The sequence below is a fragment of the Poeciliopsis prolifica genome, unplaced genomic scaffold (genome assembly GCF_027474105.1).
Source record: "Poeciliopsis prolifica strain line A6 unplaced genomic scaffold, Auburn_PproV2 SCAFFOLD005, whole genome shotgun sequence".
Classification (NCBI taxonomy): domain Eukaryota; kingdom Metazoa; phylum Chordata; class Actinopteri; order Cyprinodontiformes; family Poeciliidae; genus Poeciliopsis; species Poeciliopsis prolifica.
Genome location: NW_026562380.1, coordinates 1,315,276 through 1,333,253, shown reverse-complemented (window position 1 = coordinate 1,333,253; position 17,978 = coordinate 1,315,276). Strand labels below are relative to the sequence as shown.

The window sequence follows — 17,978 nt, the reverse complement described above, 5'->3', positions numbered from 1 at the left end:
TTTATTAACAAAACACTAAGGTACCCAAAATATTTACTCAAGTAAGAGTAGCAGTACTTTAGTATATTTGTACTAACGTAAAAGTAAAAAGTACTCATCCAAAATATTACTGAAATAAGAGTAAAAAAATAATTTGGTAAAAAGTCGACTGAAGTACTGAGTAACTAATGAAATTATCAATAATTTAATATTTAAAAATTACATCATCAGATGGACCAAAAAGTAAAGTTTTAATTGTATATTTTGGTATTTTAATGACAATAATTCATATAAGTAACAAAAAATGTTTCCAAATCAGTTTTGATCAATAAAAACTGATGAAACTTTAACACAAACTGCAGGTGTGTGTGTGTGTGTGTGGGTGTGTGCGTGTCTGGTGAGTGTTTGGTTAAAACGTGTTTCATTTAGTGGGTAGAAAATCCAGAAGTAAAAATACTCGTCATATTCTGCATGTTGGCCTTGCGTAACGTTGTTCACTGAAAAAAGTGTAACTGCTTTCCATATTTCCTATCAAAGTTTGAGCAGAGAAACAAATAAAGAGCTAAATCAGGTCAATTTTGCCAGATAACATATGAACAGCCATTATAAATCGGCAGCAAAGAACCTGATTGGAGCATCCCTACTGAAAATGTAATTTTTCTTCCTCCTCAAAACCCAGAAAAACTCGTCAAAACTTGAAACACAGTGACTTTAAACGACGGTATCTTTAAAAACATGCAGTGTATCCCGTGTGTGTTCCCCTCCATGACAGGATATGACCGATATGGAAAGACTGTCGGCTCCTGCATATGCACAGATCGGTCGGGTTGCCTCTGCGATCAGATGTAAATGTCACTTCACACCTGGTCATTTTTCCCATGGAGAATCTAAAAAAGATGGAGTGTGTCTTCTTTTTTATCCAGACATTTTGGTGTTTTTATCGTTTGCAGGCTGATATGCATCCACCAGAGCATCAGCTTGGATGTTTACAGTCAGTTTACAGAAATTTATGTTTTTATTGATGCAGTCATGTTGGTTTGTGTGGGAAGATTTAATCAGACTGAAGTTATAAATTGCATAAATTGCACAAACTCTGACAAATAGAAATTATTTAAGCAAGACTATATAGCACCTTTCAGCCAAAGACAATTCAAAGTGCTTGTACAAGAAAATTAAGGACTACATACAGTAAGAAGATAGTAAAAAAAATTAATAATCAGCCTTTTTTAATTTCATCTAGTCAAAAGTATTACACAATGAAGCAGGAACTCACATTTTTAGTGCGGTAATGAGTATGCATTAATATTTATTTTAAAGCTAAAGTATGTAACTTTTATTAAAAAATGTTTCTTTTTACATATTTGTTAAAACTGTCACCACGTTGCTAAAGCATATAAAAATCAAGTCCTTCCATGTTCTTTCTGAGCAACTGTTGCACACCTCAAAAACAACCAATCAGAGCCAGGAGGAGGGGCTTAGCACTGTAAATAAGGCTCATGTATGTGCAGCTAAATGTGCTAAAGGCAGAGAAACAACTTACAGAAAATGCTCTGTACACTTACAGATCATGGTCACTGTCATTGGTAGCATTCCTGGGGAGGATGTGAACAGCATGTACCAGAGGATGATTGACAGTGCTAAGACCCTCCTCCCTGTTCTGCTTGGTTGCTTGTGATCACACTGTATATTTCTTTCTCGACATAGTGACAGTTTTAAGTATTTTAAAAACATGTCTTTTTAGTAAAAGTTAAATATGGCAGCTTTGAAGACATCATAGTTTCTTTGTTGTGGTTGAGTAATCAAGTATCAGTGACCTGATTCTGATTAACCCCATCAGGTAGTTTGTGCATCTCCATTTTTCAAGGTAATTGTTGTGTTGGTCGGCTACATGATCCCGTGCCATCTTTTGACCCCAATTATGCAATTCTTGTTTTTTTCTGACAGTCGGGCCCAGCCACTCATCATGCATGACCCCTGGCTGCATATTAACAGCTGTGTGCCACGGTGCAGCTGCGGGCCGGCGCCACAGATGGAGCTGAATACTGGATGAGATGGTGGAGCTGCATCATGGAAGCCGCATGGACGAGGTTAGATCAGGTTAGGTTGGCGGTTCATGACCCCGGTTAGCAGTCACTCTCTGCCTGTGATTCATGTCCGCAAAAATCCATTCTGGTTTGTTACAAGCTGTGTTTTATTGTCTTCTGTTTTTATGATGTTCAAATGGATTTAGAGTTTGTTTGCAGACATTTCCGTGGAAAAAGAAAGTCAAAATATGAAGTTCACAATTTACTGGTCCACCTGGTATCTTCCAACGTTATTGTCCTTTAATAGCTTCTCAAAAGACATTTACATAAAATGTGAACATTGCTGGATTGATTCTTATCGATTAAGGCTGGTCAATAAATCAATAACAATATATTTGGCAGTGTATATAGCTAATACGTCTGTTAGAATGTTAAATATTCTATATATTGAATTATCTCTGAATGCTGATCCTGAACCGCACAGCATTCTGGGAGATGTAGGCAGAGGAAGGACTCTCCATTCAGCCTCTCACAGCCAGCTAAGCTAGGTCAGTGGAATCAACTAACTCACTCGCTCTTTGGTTACCCAGCAACTCTGTCCTTCTGTGGTTGCCTGGCAACAACCTGTTGAGAAACTGGCGCAGCAGCAGTTTTAAGTTCTGCCACTTTCCTTAAAAAAAAAAACACAACAGCGTGGAACGAAACTGTGAATAAAACAGAAAAGTTCACACCATCATTATTTCACATATTTAAAACAAAAAACTAATCAACAATTATTAATATCGACTGACATGAAAGGCTTACATCGTGACGTGTTTTTCAGCCGAATCAGTGCTTTGAATTCTGTGATGTCACAGGTAGAAGTGGTCTAGAAGAGGTAAATGTAAATGTTGTCACCTTTACCGTCGGTTTACACAATTAGGAGTTAAAATTCATGTTAAATCTTAGTTTGTTGCCTTTAAAATAGAGTAATGTGTTCAGTCAAGATTTTATTTTATACCTGTTGGTCTGTTAAAACAGTTTTGAGTTGCCCAGTAGATGTTGCTAAGTAATGGGCTGAGCTTCCCCGGGGTTGCTAGGAGACGGGCTTCTCCGGGGTTGCTAGGAGACGGGCTTCTCCGGGGTTGCTAGGAGACGGGCTTCCCCGGGGTTGCTAGGAGACGGGCCTATATTCGCTGACAGGTTTTTGAAACGGCTCGTTTTCCAAACACCAAAAAATGGCAAAAATGTTTAGTTTTTAGAAGCAGCAGAGACACAAATGGTGAACTTGTCTCAACTTAAACTCAAACATAGTTTTTGTTCAGTGCCTAATCCTGCTAAACTGCAACAAACCCATTAACCTGGAAGTGTCTAACTTGTTTTTTCCATTATATTTTTTATCCTTTGTAACAAATCCTAGGTGGTCATGATGTATTGTGGAGAAACTATGTTGGCTCGAGGTGAAGAACCCTTTCTGTCAGATATAAATTAGCTCTTTCATCATGAACAGATTATGTTTAGCGGAAAGCAGCCAAAGTGAAAAGTAGCTTTCTCATTGTTTTTCTTGCTATGCAGCTCTGAATTAAACAGCATGAGAATAGTTGTGTATTGTCCCCAACTGATTAATACATCTTGGAAAAACACAAAAGACAGCTTTCCAATTTTTTTTTTGTGCTCTTTTGGAAACCGCAGGACGTGCCTGAGTGCACATTCTCAAACAATTAGGAATGAGTAAAAGTTTCCTAATACACAAATTCAAAGCATTACGTGGAGCATGAAAGGCTGTTTGTCCTCGGAGACGCCTCATAAAGTGAGTCAGGCATGACTGGGAGGTTTGGAGCCCAGGATGCAATCACATCGGGGAGGATAAAGTTTCCATAAACAAGTTTCAGATCAGGTATGCAGCACCAGATCTATTGTAAAGAAGTGATATCAGAAGCAAATAGACAAACATGCAGGTAGATGTTCAGATAGACAGCTGCCCAACATATTAAATAGCATTAGCTGGAGTATTGTCTCATAACCTTTTACCCCCCAGGCCAGAGATGTTCCCTACAATGCATTATGGGATATGAGTGGTCACAAACAGATACAGCTTTATTCAACTGGCCTGAGGCGTTCTGTCCCGGATGGACCTATGTAATAACAGGCAGTGGCACAGCACACATCGACGAAACACAGGAAATATGTATCATGATTTATAAAACCTGAAGCTCACCATATGTGCACATCTCACAGAATTGCATCCAAAGCTCCATCTTGTTGTCAACGAGTTAGAAATCATCAATAAAAGTTTCAGAAACATCCAAAATATCTCAGCTGATGCGTGAATCCAAAAACTAGCATCAAAACTGTGACAGTTCATCTATGAAAAGGTCGATCTCCTCCACTTACTGCTGTGTGAAGAAATCCACCAATCACACGCAGTAGGCGGGGCTTTGTGCTATCAATCATCCTCATGAACACACTGCTAAATGTGCTAATGGAGGAGAAATGGGTTACACTTACAGAACTTTTTTTTTGCTCTAGTGGCCTTTATTTGACAGTAAATTGACAGGAAAGTGGGCAATTAAGAGACATGCAGCAAAGGTCGCAAGGCCAGGAATCAAACCTGCGACATCCGTGTCGAGGGCTAAGGCCTCCAGAGGTTGTGCGTAACGTCTGCGCCTCCTCTGCACCCCAGGAAAATTGTTTATTGACCATCACTAGTGGCTATGCTAACTAGCATTAGCATTTCCGAAAAGCTGTGCTGACAGGAAAAAGCTGTGTTGCAGCAGAGAGCGAGCAGCATGAACATGGGCTTGATTGACAGCACAAAGTCCCGCCTCCTCACTCTGATTGGTTGTTTCTAGTTGGCACTGGGAGACAGCAGAGGTGTTTGGGTTTTTTTTTTCACCAATTATCTGTCTTGTGTCAAACTGTCACGACTGTTTCAACAAATATGTAAAAGAATAATTTTTAGAAAAGTTAATTGAATACTGCTTTAAAAACCATGAGACACTTTAATAATTTTTAATTCAACACTAAAATGAGTATTGGTTTGGTTAGTATAAAAATTTGCATTTAAATTACAAAGTTTCTAATATCAATCCATTCTAAATATGTTATATTACCAAAGTAATTTCTGGGACAATTTATCCAGAAAAATGTGTTATTGTTCCTATATTTATTTTAAGCTCCATCCAAGCAGAAACTGTTGTCTTGGTTTTATCTGATCTCTGTTTGTAAGGTTTCTGTGAGGACAGCAGGGGATGTTTTCTGTTTCACAGAGCAGACATCTGCAGACGGCGGCGTTATCGCTGTGCATCACAAGGCGGGCATGAATAAACGAGAAGCCCGGTTCTGACTCACGCAGCCGGATCATTAAGGGGACCGATTAGACCCAAACCTTTTCAGTTTTACTCAGATTTGAATACTGTTTCAAATAAATTCATCCGGAGTCTTCTGAGAACAAAGATAAAAGTGTGATTCTCAGCAGAGCAGCAAAAAGCATGACACAGCTCGTCCCCCAGTGGGCTAATATGACTCAGCGCGTTGAGAGTTAAACCATCCACTCAGTCCCCAAACTGGTTTCACATCTAATTTTACTGTATGCTAATAAGACGTAGCTGCAATTACCAGAGGGAAGGGAGGAATGTGCTGTTTGTTACGTCAGGCTGAGAATCGGTAGAGCCAGAGATGAAGAGGGTTAAATTTGAGCTGAGTCACACAAAAACAACCGATTCAGTTGTTTTTTTCAGAAAGGAAAGTTACAGGGTTTTATGTCTCAGACCAACATTTCTGACTTTATCAGGAAAATGTTGACACTGATATTATGGAATCAGAGTGAAAGCGGCGGCTTCACACAGGAGTTATTATGGTATCTTTTTATTGTTTACAAGATAAAATCAAATAAAATAAAAAAACTCTTTCATATTGTTGGGAAAACTTTAAATATAATTAAATATGGTAACTGTGCAGTTTTTATATGACTGGTGTCCTACAGAAACTTTTTACAAATGCATTTGTTTTTCAGGAACATTGTTTGTTTCTGTCATGCAAAAAACAGTTACGGTTCTTTTGTTAAAAGAAGTTCTAAATAATTTTTACTTTTATTGTTATCATAATAGTATCACAAAATATTGTGATACAACTTTAAGTCCACCACTATCAGACCAACATTTCCAAACTTTATCAGATTATAAAAAATGCTAAATTGATATCAGGGGTGGAAATTTATCCTATTGTGTATTATTTTCTTATTATTTTTTTAAATTATTATTGTCACAATAAATTCCATTTGATTATATTTAAAGTATTCTGTCCTCCTTTCCTTCCTCTTGTCCGTCTTTCTATCTTTGCAGTTTTTTCTGTCTTTTTCCTTCCTTCTTTCCTTCCTCAGATGCATCCTTCTGTCAGTTCCTTTCACCTTCCAAGAATATTTTCTTTATTTTCTGCTTTTACTTCCTTCTTTAGTTTTTTTATTTCTTTCCTTTTTTTTCCACTTTGTCTTTCTGGTTTCATACCTTCTTTTTTGTCCTTCTTTCTCTTCCTTCTTTAGATGCTTCCTTCGGTTATTCCTTTCTTCCATGTTTCCTGCCTCCTTTTTCACTGTTGAAAAAGGAGGCCTTTTTCTGTTTTCACTTCCTTCTTTCCTTCCTTTGACCATCAATGTATATTTCCGTCTAGTTTTCTTTCCTTTTTGTTCCTTGTTTCCTTTTTTCCTTTTGTATTTCCATCTTTCCTTTTTTGTCCCTCTTTCTTTCCCTTTGTTACTTCCCTTCCTTCTTGCATCCTTCTTTGTCTCTTTCCATTTTTCTTTACTCTTTATCCCTTTCTTGTGTCCTTCCTTCATTCCATTCAGTTTCTTCTTTTTCCATCCTCATTGGTACAGTCTATTTTTCACAGCCCTTAAATTCATCCTAAACGAACGAGGCGCACTTTCTCACATTTTCCGCCTCCGTTCACCTTTGCGTCTCGCTCACACCGATGGCGGACACACAAAGCGGCCTTGACGTCAGACTCATCAACGGTTGCCATGTTGACAGCGGCGGTGTGATGTTTCTCATAGAACCTGTACCTGTGTGTGTGCTGCAGCGTGTGGATCATGTGGCTGTGTTTTCAGTGCCCTGATCCGGTCTCATGATGGTCAACACCTCAGCAGCACACACCGCCTAGCTGGGGACGCGCCGTTTCTCTTTGCAGCACAGATTGTGAAAACAGAAGCTAAATAAAAATCTACGACGCTTCTTTTCGGAGCGATGCGGCTTGAACCGTGTGTGTGTGTGTGTGTGTGTGTGTGTGTGTGTGTGTGTGTGTGTGTGTGTGTGTGTGTGTGTGTGTGTGTGTGTGTGTGTGTGTGTGTGTGTGTGTGTTTTAGCTAAATTTGACAGCACTCAACTCCACCCAAAACAAACGTTAGCAAATAGCCTGACCCACTTCCACGCCACCATGTGACAAAGTCCTGGACTGCACAACATCTGACTTGAGCGTCTTTATTATTATGTAAAGGTTGAGCTCAGTGTGTGTGTGTGTGTGTGTGTGAAGTGTAATTGCCAGGCACTGGGAACAGCTGGAGAAGCCTCGGCCTGCAGGGAGCATTCCTCTGTGGTCAGCCGACCCCGATTGTCCTGTTCGTCTTCCTACTAATTTTCCCGCGTCTCAGACTCGAAACGCTTGCAGTGAACTCAGTCACCCCACTCAGACAGAGCAACATACATTTACACTCAGGCTGTCATTAAGTTCTGGGACAAGCAGCTATAGAAACACATCAGGTTATGTTATGGAGGATGGGGGTTTTTATAAAACCTGTTCTTTTATACAAAATATATATATATATATATATATATATATATATATATATATATATATATATATATAACATATTTGGTAAAAATGTCACCTTGTCTTGACAGTTTGTTTTGAGACAGATAATATGTGAAAAGCTTGATCTCCTCTGAGCTGCCATGATTATCTTTTTTAAGAATGAAATATTATATATAGCCTATTATATTTTTTCTTTTTATTAGTGTGTGTTGAAATACACTAATAACGCACCAAAAACAACCAATCAGAAGAGACTTAGCCCTCTCAATGAATCTTATGTACTTGCTGCTAAAGATGCTAATAGCGCAGAAACAAATTACAGTTACAGGAAAACCATTTATTCACCATAATGCTATCTAGTTTTAGCATTCACAACCCACTTTACTAGCTGGAGCTTATCCAACAGAATGGAGGGGTCATGACTGCGCCATATCGTCTCCGATGTCCGCTGGACTTCAGGTTGCGCCTTGTCAGCTGTTTGGGATTCCCTTTGTAATTTCCCCTCAGAAAGCATGGAGGGGAATCCGCGCTTTCTGACTGGTTACCTGTCACATTCAACAGGCTGCGTTAACGCTCCCTAAATCAGGAAAACCTCTGATTTATATCGGATTAGCCGCGACGATCTGCCGTAACACACCACGTTACATTCGGGGCAAAAAATCATTTAGTGTGAAATATTGCATCAGGCAGTCGGATTCTTCTCTATTTAAATGTAATGATTACTGAAGGCCAATATAGTATACAGACTTCATAATCTGCACTCTTTTGGTTGAATGCAGTATTTATTTCCACTTTGGTTTTATGTGGCTTTGTTTTTATTCAAGTACATTTTTTGTTCGTGGAGACTGAGAATCCATTTTATTTTTGTTTTTGGTTGTTTTGTTTATTTTGTTTATCAGTTCCAATGTTATAAAGTGTATCTATCTTTGGCAGGAAATGGCATGTCTGTTGTGTGTTTTTGTTAAATGATAAGAGGTGATGAATGTAAATATTTATATTTCATAAATGTTTCAGTTTTTCAGGAAGCTTTGAAAAGCAAATATTTATGATTGGGTAACTACCAAGTCACCTATCAGCTTTCTTGGAAGCTGTTTTCCTGGCATGAGGTTGAGTTGTCCCATATAATGATTCTAGGAATCTAATGACAGATTTCATCAAGTATTTGAAACGAGGCTGACTCAAAAGCTTCTGTACAAGCAAAACTTGCTGTCTTTTAAAGTTCCTGTCTAGTTAGGAGAGTCGATTGGCCAAATGAAAATAATCAGTTTAAGAATAATGTTATATGAATATGTTTCTAAACTCTACAAGAATCAAATAAAATCTAGAATTGGGTTTTCAAGGGATAGTTGTGAGCAATAAGTATCTTACTGAAGAAGATAAGAGACAATAAGAAGTTTTACAAGTGGGAAAAAGCAATTTCCATTTGTTTTATCCTCTCAGTGGAACGGTAGAGAAAAACTAAATTAAAGAGATATTAGAGATTATAGCTGAAATTATTGATCTGATTTATGGTGATTAATTGATTCATGAAATAATGATCAACTATTTCAGTTATCAATTAATCGTTAATTAAAGTATACACATTCAAAAAAGGCAATTTAGTGGGAAAAAAGACAATGTATTTATATGTTAGTAATTAATCCAAAACTGCAAAATGGATACATTTAGCATTTAATATAAAAACATTTTTTTCTGTAAATATATTTTAGCCAAAACTCCTCAAGTTGAATACATTCAGCATCATCCAGTTCAAATTCACTGAAAGAATGCTGTGTAACTGCATTTTAGCCAATAAAATGTTCACTTTCTTATTTAACAAAGTAATTCAATTAATTGTTTGCATTTTTAATGTATTTCTGATATTGTCTAAAAAGGTTGGTTAATATAAAAATCTGTAGAAAGTGCTATTTTTTAAAATCTGATTACTTGATTAAACATCAGAATAATTGATTAATCGATTACAAACATAGCTCTGTATTAAACATATGTTTCTGCTTTACAACCGATAACCTTCATATTTGTGGCCCTGAAACAGATTTTGCTCTAGACTCCATTTTTCCTCATTGTTTATCCTGCTTACATTAAAGCTCGGCTGTATCGTATGTTTCCTTTCCTCTCCTGTGGGAAAAGCAAGAATAACTGCACACCAATTAAGAGCACTTCGCTGTCAGCTTACACTTATTTCAGGCTCCAGTATGAACGACACAATCGCACATGCACCAACAGGCTCCCTGGTTTGCAGTCGCTCCTGAGGCCGATGGCTTGGATTAGCAGCTGTCATGGTGAAACCCTCAGCAACGGCTGTGGAGCTAAACACCAGCTACTGACCTATTAGACCTCTAACACACATGCACAAACACACCAGGCTTCTTTCCCACCTGCTCGAGTGACGGTCCGCATCACCTTGCTGACCCGAAACCTGCTTGAAGTACTGCCTCGCCTCTTCCGGGTTTAGCCTGACCGCTAAAATATGGCGGCGCTGTTCTGGGATATAACTCTCTTCTGACCTTAAAGATTAATTATAAGTGCTTCCTGCTTCAGACAACAATAGAGCAGCTTAGACAACATCAATGGAAGAGCTTAACACTTAAAGGCTATTGCGCATAATTCGCATTTTCATGTTTTTTTTTTCCATTTGGGTTTCTACTGTTTAAAAAAACATTTTTATTTGGTGATAAGTTCATGTTTCCTGGTGTCTAGAAAACGAGCAGTTTCAAAAACCTCCTGAACGTTAAGGCACACGCTCCGTTACCTAGCAACCACATCAGAGTTCCACGCGTTACCTAGCAACCCCAGCAGAGTTCCACGCGTTACCTAGCAACCCCAGCAGAGTTCCACGCGTTACCTAGCAACCCCAGCAGAGTTCCAGCATGTTTGGCCAGCTGTTTTATCTATGCACTGTACAATGGCTGCTGGAAACTGAACTGATTTGTTGTTGACTTACCATCTAGAAACCGCTTTCTTGTAGGTTTTGCGGGAGGCTCTACGTCTGCTTTTCAAAGATGCACGTTCGTATAATTGCACATCTGTTTGCAGCCACTTTCATTATTGTTTTGCTGCTAGTTGAACAGTAATTTGAGAAGGGAGCGAGTGCTTCCTGGAGAACTTATTTACGCTCAGTAATAAATGAAATAAACTCTACTGACACCAACCTTTTTATGTCCAGTCTTTAAGGGAAGGCCTTCTTGGTTTCTTATCACATTCAAGTCAGGAATCTGTCTGGGTCAGTCCATGACTGGAAACATTTAAATAAAATTAAAAGGAAAACAAGATAGTCGACATCCCTGCCAGGTTGTCTGACCTCCCTAAATCTGATTTCCCTCCGAGTCGAAAATAAATTGCTCTCACACTCTGAAAGTTTGCCACCGGGCCTGCTGGAATGATAGTGGAAGAAGTAAGCTCTCCGCAGCCCGAGGAAAACCACAGAAAGCAAACAGATGGTCTCTCTGGCTCACACGCAAACACTCAACCAAAACCAACAAAAACAATCCAAAAGTGAAACATGAAGCACATGTTCTGACACGCATCTCGTTCAGAAACGGGGAGGCAGGAGCTTGAAGTCTATCTTTACGGCTTAAACGTGTCGTAAGTCTTGTCTAATAATATTAAAAAAAAGCTTTTTAGCTGTTGGTTACAAGCTTTCTTTGAGAGAAACCAGGAGTGGGAAACTCGATCGAGTGAGGACACGGCTCTATGAGGAACACCATGTGTTCCCCGAACTGATGATGTACTGATAAAGGCTGAATGGAAGTGGTGTTGTTTTCACCGGGAAGCTGAATGCACAGTGATGTGACTAAGCTGCAAGAGGGCCTGAGTGTATGAAGCAGCATGTGATGCTTGGAGACAAACCCATTTCCCATGATACCTCAGTGGAAACCAGCAGGCTGACGTCAAATTTCACTTTAAAGCACCGTATTGTTAAAACGGGGACAATTATACCTCTGTTGAGACAAATATTTCTGCTTGTTTTCACTTTGAGAAGTCTTTACAAACTGTGTTGAGGAGTTCAGAGCAAATCTAAAAGTGTACTTCAAGTAATCAGCTATATTTACCACTGCGAGAAGAATCAGCTCTTATCTGGTTCTATAAAACCGCAGCAAATATGAAGAGATAAAGATGTAAATAAGATGATGTTTTGTTGCATATTTGAAATATGGTTCCAATGGTTCACTCACTCCAGCCCTGTTAAATCCACTTTAATTGAAATCTAGTGTTTTTAGTTCGGTTCGTTTGGGGAGGTGTGAACGCGCAATCAAACTCTGATGTGGACCAAAAAATCGAACTCTTGTTCTTGGTTCGGTTGAAATGAACTCTGGTGCGGTTTGAGTGCAGATTGCAGACCGCGCCAAAAGCAGAAGAAAAACAACAGCCATGGAGGACAGCAATGAGGATTAAGTTATGTGTTGAGCTAACAACTTTAAAATCACAAGATATGCACCACCATTAGCAGCCACGTTTACATCCACAAACTTGGAAAAAGTTTGAAAAGCCATTAGAAAAATCCTACAATTGCTAAAATCTGATTCTCATCCATTTTTGTTTCCATTTTGAAAGAAGAAAGTTGTGCTCAGTGTCTTCTTTCGAGGTTTTTGTGTTGTTTCCTTCAGTGGTTCTTGGTGCAGCGCCCCCACAGGCGAGGAGGGGAACAGGTCCTTCAAATTGTTTGACACAATGCAGTGCAAAATTGAACCGCAACTGAAAATGCAGCAAATGTTGCAATTTTGGTCCCCAACTGAACCGAATCTACCAAACTATCAGGTGTGAAAACTCTTTCATAATCGTCTCTTTATGTGAATGAAGGAACTTTGTTCTGCTTGAAACATTTCCAAACTAAACGTTCTGCGTTCGTTAGAGAAAGTGAATATGTAATCTGCTGAGCCGAAGCTGCCAGCTGGGAGCGTGGCCTCATTCCCAGGAAAAACCGGGGGTCAGGGGTCAAAGGAGGGTTTACACTTCTGAGGCTGTACTTTTATCAATTCATACATTTTTCTGTTTATGACAGTTTAACTTAATAAAAATCTGGATTTTGTTTTTATACCTCTTGAGTATAAAAATATACTTCTTTCCATTCAAAACTTTTGTTTATATCAACTATATGCATATTAATACTTATTGGTGTATATTTGGTGTTTGAACTATTAAAATAGGCATCTAGGAGTGTGTCAAACTCGAGGTCGAGGGGCCAAATCTGGCCCACCGTAGTTTTATATTTGGCCATTTAAACTCCAAATTACATCATTAAGTTCCTCCGGTTTTTTCACAAATCTGCTAATGATGTCAATTTATAGTCCATGGTTGATAAAGTGAGTAATAAAAAGCCACATTTAACTTCACACATTAGCGCAAAATTCCTTACAAATAAGTCTAATCTAGCGCCACCAAATCCGTGATTTTGATTACAAAAACAATCAAAAAATCCGTGAAGGAACTAATGAGTGAAACACTTATTTGATGCTGAAATAAACCAACATCTATTTTTAACAGATTAATGGGTTTTATCAGTACATTCTGGCTCTTTAAGAACATTCTTAAAGAAGGATTTTAGCTCCTTCTTGCATCCAAGTATTCTTATTTTCCCACATTTTGACCCATATGAAAAGCGCCGTTCGCAGACACAGACACACTCAGACGGTTTAAAAACCGGTAGCTGCTGGTTTGACGCCACTGACAGATGCTGCAGCCTCGTTTCCAGATGTTCCCCTCTGCGCTCCTCAGGTAGTTTAATGACACACAAACACACTCACACGCCTCGACGAAACATCACCCACTCATGACTCACCAGATTTATGTGCACACAGACACAGCAGTAATTCAGCCGGTAGGGATGTTTACCATTTCGAGGAATTTACAGTTTTTGGTAACGTGAAAGGAAGCCAGTAGATGCACAAACTATACTCTGTTTTATTGCACCGATGCATTTCTGCCTGAAGCAACAAACTTAAATGCTTTAACATGCTAGCGAGATCCGTTCAGGTAAAACAAATACATCTATAAGCTGCTTTAACTCCATTTACTTTCATTTCTTACATTAGTGTGGCAGTTTCCAGGTCACATGAGAACTGTGTGTACGGTTTCTGTTTGCAGATTAAGGGCTTCCAGGCATTACCGCGTCAGTACAGTACACGGAGTGTTACAGTGTCATGCTTGGACTGCGGTCACACTGCAGCGGCAACGTGACCACCTGCGACACCTTATCGAGTCTGAGAGCACACAAAGTCATCTTCTAGGTGAAACATGTGGGTCGGGGAGACCTGAGAACCGTTCAGATTCATGAATCGGCAGATGAGTCAAATTCAGCCTGAATGCTGCAGCCTGAACTGTTGCAAACGTGTCAAAGTTTGGGTGATTTTTTTTCCCTAATCCTCAGGTTAAGTAATGAAAATCCAAAATACAGCCAAACTGGTTTTTATTCAGTTTTCACTCCATGTTGTTTTTATTTTTAAGCAGGTGTAAGATTGATTAAAAAGGCCCAAAATCTGGGTGACGGATTCAGACATGAACATTCAGAGCCACATAAAGATGGTTACAAAGTCAGCTTTTTATCACCTGAAGAACATTTCCAGGATTAGAGGATTAATGTCTCAGCAGGACCTGAACAAACTTATGCATGCATTCATCTTTAGACGCATTGATTACTGGACAGTTTCTTGACTTGCCTGGGTAAAACGATCAATCATGCAGCTGCAGCTGATCCAGAACGCTGCTGCTGGAGTTCTGACTAAAACCAGGAAGATGGACCACATGAGTTTGTTTCAGCTTATCACGTGATTAATTGGTTTATTACCTGGTTAATTGAACAGGTTTCTTTTTTAGGGTGTTATCTTCCTCTTTGTCTTTACTTTTGCTTAAAACATGAATAAAATGCTGATGTAGAGCCTGCAGACAAACCATCATGGAGAAGTTATGGGCCACAAAATGCTGCTTAGATAAAATAGTTACTAAACTCAGAGCAATTTAAAAAAATACAAATGTAGTCAAGTTGTTTAAAATGTCAAGTTAAGGCCCTGAAGACTATACGTGTGCATTAAATTATGAAATTAAGCTCATTTTAAGGTATTGTCTCTGCAGAAAATCATCAGGAGAGTTTGAACTTATCTTGGTTGGATGGCACAATCTTGAAAAGCTTGAAATGTAAATATGCATTTTGCAAAAGAAATTTTTTATTGTCTCAAAGGAAACATGTCTGGAGATTCTCAGATTTCAAGATTTGTTTTGTTCCAAATGCAAAGCAAAACTTCAGCTTATTTTATTGAAGTAAAAATAAAAAGCAGCCTAAAAAAAGTCAGTAACTTATCAAATTAATCATTTAATATTTAAAAATTGCACCATCAGACAGGCAAAAATATAAAGTCGAAATTTTGGTGTTTTAAGATCAAAATTTATAAAAATGTATGTAAATAACAAAAGTGATAAAATCAGGCAAAAGAAAATGTTTCCATATTAGTTTCTGTCAATGAAAAACTTATGAAACTAACAGAAACTGCAGGTGTTTAGTAAAAATATGTTTGTTTTTCATTCAGTCAGAGAATCCAGAACATTTACTAAATAAAAAAGTTACTGAAGTAAATGTAATTAAGTAAATGTAACTAGCTACTACCCAACTTTGCACTTGTGTAAACTTGAATTTTTTTTTCTGTTACTCCAGTTCAAACGGCTCCTTTTACTCGTCAGTCGAATCCAACACAAAGGGCACATTGTGTTGGATCATCTTGTTTCTACTAGAAACTTCTGATGTTGTGAGCAGGAAAAAAAGGCCTGGGAGGCTCAGAGACAAAACAGAGAAACTTTGAGACTCATTAAGTTCTTCTGGCTCGACATTTGTGCCCAAATACACTGTAAAACACAAAATCTGATCTACGTTCTTCTGCAGATGTCTTTCAGTACACTTGAAATAAGACAAACTAATGTAAACGTAACTTTTCAGCAAACCATAGAGGCTTGTTTGAAGTAAATAATTATTTAATATTGATGAAAACATGATCGTTCTATTGGCAGATTATTTCATGGGAAAATGTCAAGTATTTTTTCATCAATATTATGGAATTATTGACTAAAATAATCTCCTATATTTTGCTAAAAAGTTACTTGTAAGTCAATTTTTTTTATATTTCAAGTGTACTAAGGTATTTGGACTAAAAGCTAAACCAGAAACACTTGGTAAGATTTTGTGTTTTTGCAGTGTACGGTCTTCTTTCACAGTAAAGCAGGTAAAAAAAATCCATTATTTCTGAGAAAATAACACAGCAGGGGCTGTGTTTGATATGAAGGACTAAAAAGATGCTAAACTTGAGAGCCACACTGCAAAACCTCAACATCAGACCAATCATTTTGTCTCCTTTGTAGTGCAAATATCTTAGTTACTTACAAGTAACTTTACAACAAGATAAATTAACTTGTTGCAAGTAAAGAAAAATGTTTAATATTGATGAAGTCTATACTACTTCCAGTGGGAGATTTGATTATTAATTTGAAAAAAAAATGCATATTTTTGCATGTTTTTATGAATAAACAGGTAAGGAAATAATGTGTTTAATTTAAAAATACATAAATGTTCTTGTTTTGGCCACTTCCAGTTTTCTGCTGCTGAATGTTTTCTGTTTTTAAAACGTTTTTCTGGTTTTTTAGGTTTGTTTTAATTGTAAAGCACTTTGTGGGTTTTTGACCTGTGAAAGACGTAGTATAAATAAAATTTACCTACTATTTACGCGCGCGCGTGTGTGTGTGTGTGTGTTTTCAACGTGAATAACTGTGTATTCCAGCCCACATAACCCAGAAACGGCGCAGAAATGCAGAGACGGTTATGACTCATCTCTTGTTTAAAGCCATTTCTCCATTCATAATCAGACAAAAGTATCGATGAAACCAGAAAAATGCTGTTTTCTGGTCCTGGTGTAAAGGCAGACGCACATAAAAAATAGAAACAACACAAATTAAAGTAGTTGTGAAATTAAATTGATCTATATTTACAGTAAATAAAATGTATGCAAAGTTGTAGATGCAAAGGAAATAGTTAAGCACTATAAAACGTGATAAAACGAGATGTTTTTTTGCTCGCTGATGGAGGTTAATTTAGTTGGTACACACACAAACACAAACTTTTCTCACTCTGTTTGCATGTGTGTGTAAATGCAGATAGTTTTCCCCCCTCTGGCGCATGAATGGGAGTCCTGAGAGCGCTAGATAAAGGTGGTCTGTCCTGCCGCGCCGCTCTCCTGATTCTTAAAAGGGAGTCATTGATGGGAGAACTGGTCTTGCAGGACTTTCGGCCACGCAGGGAGACGGCGAATCGTGAACGTGACAGGTGCACAATAGCAGAGGAAAGTCAGAAATATGTTCAGGAAACCTCCAAGCAGTTTAAAAACCTCAAGTCTTATAGATGGGAGAAGGACATTTGGTGAAAGTGGACAAAACGCTTCAAAATTAGAGGTAAAACTATTAATATTAAGCTATAATAGAATGGAAATAACCTTGTTAGTAGGGAAATTTACTAAGTGACAGGAAATCAAAGCATATAAATTAATACATAACATACTGAATAATAAACAAAACACAAAAACTGTTGCAGAGCATGAATTAGCATCATAAGAGCAACAAGTTTAAAAAAAACACTTTAGAATCATGCTAAGTTAAATTAAGACAGAAAGTTGCTGGAGAACAATATATACTGCTCAAAAAAAAAGGGAACACTCAAACAACACAATATAACTCCAAGTAAATCAAACTTCTGTGAAATCAAACTGAAAGCAACACTGATTGACAATCAATATCACCTACTGTTGTGCAAATGGAATAGACAACAGGTGGAAATTATTTTTATATTTATTTCATTCATTCAGATCTTGGATGTGTTATTTGAGTGTTCCCTTTATTTATAACACCTGATCTGTGTTTTTAGATCTAAACAAGCAGATTGGCATGAGAAACAAACAATAAAGCTACAATGCTACTGGTAGCATGTTAGCTTGAAGTAGCTAAAGCTATTTGTGATTCTAGCAACATGTTGCATACAAAAATCTATAAAATGGCATCACTGGAAGGAATGCTAGCACTACCATGTTAGCTAGCTATAGCAAATATAGAGACTAAAGAGTAGACTTCATGAGTAGAGCAGTGGTGTGGTCATATTGCGAGTGGCATATTAATGTTAGCTTAACGGAGCTAACATTGTCTGTGATGCCAACAGAATATTAC

The 17,978-nt window shown here is 37.9% G+C and overlaps 1 long non-coding RNA gene across 1 annotated transcript in view; it reads left to right on the top strand.

Annotated features, from left to right (window-relative positions):
• LOC129359617 (uncharacterized) overlaps window positions 1–17,978 on the top strand; it is a 114,721-nt gene that overhangs the window by 73,809 nt on the left and 22,934 nt on the right. The window contains exon 2 of the long non-coding RNA XR_008605929.1: window positions 1,924–2,066. This is a non-coding gene — a long non-coding RNA (uncharacterized LOC129359617). The remainder of the gene's footprint in view (window positions 1–1,923; window positions 2,067–17,978) is intronic.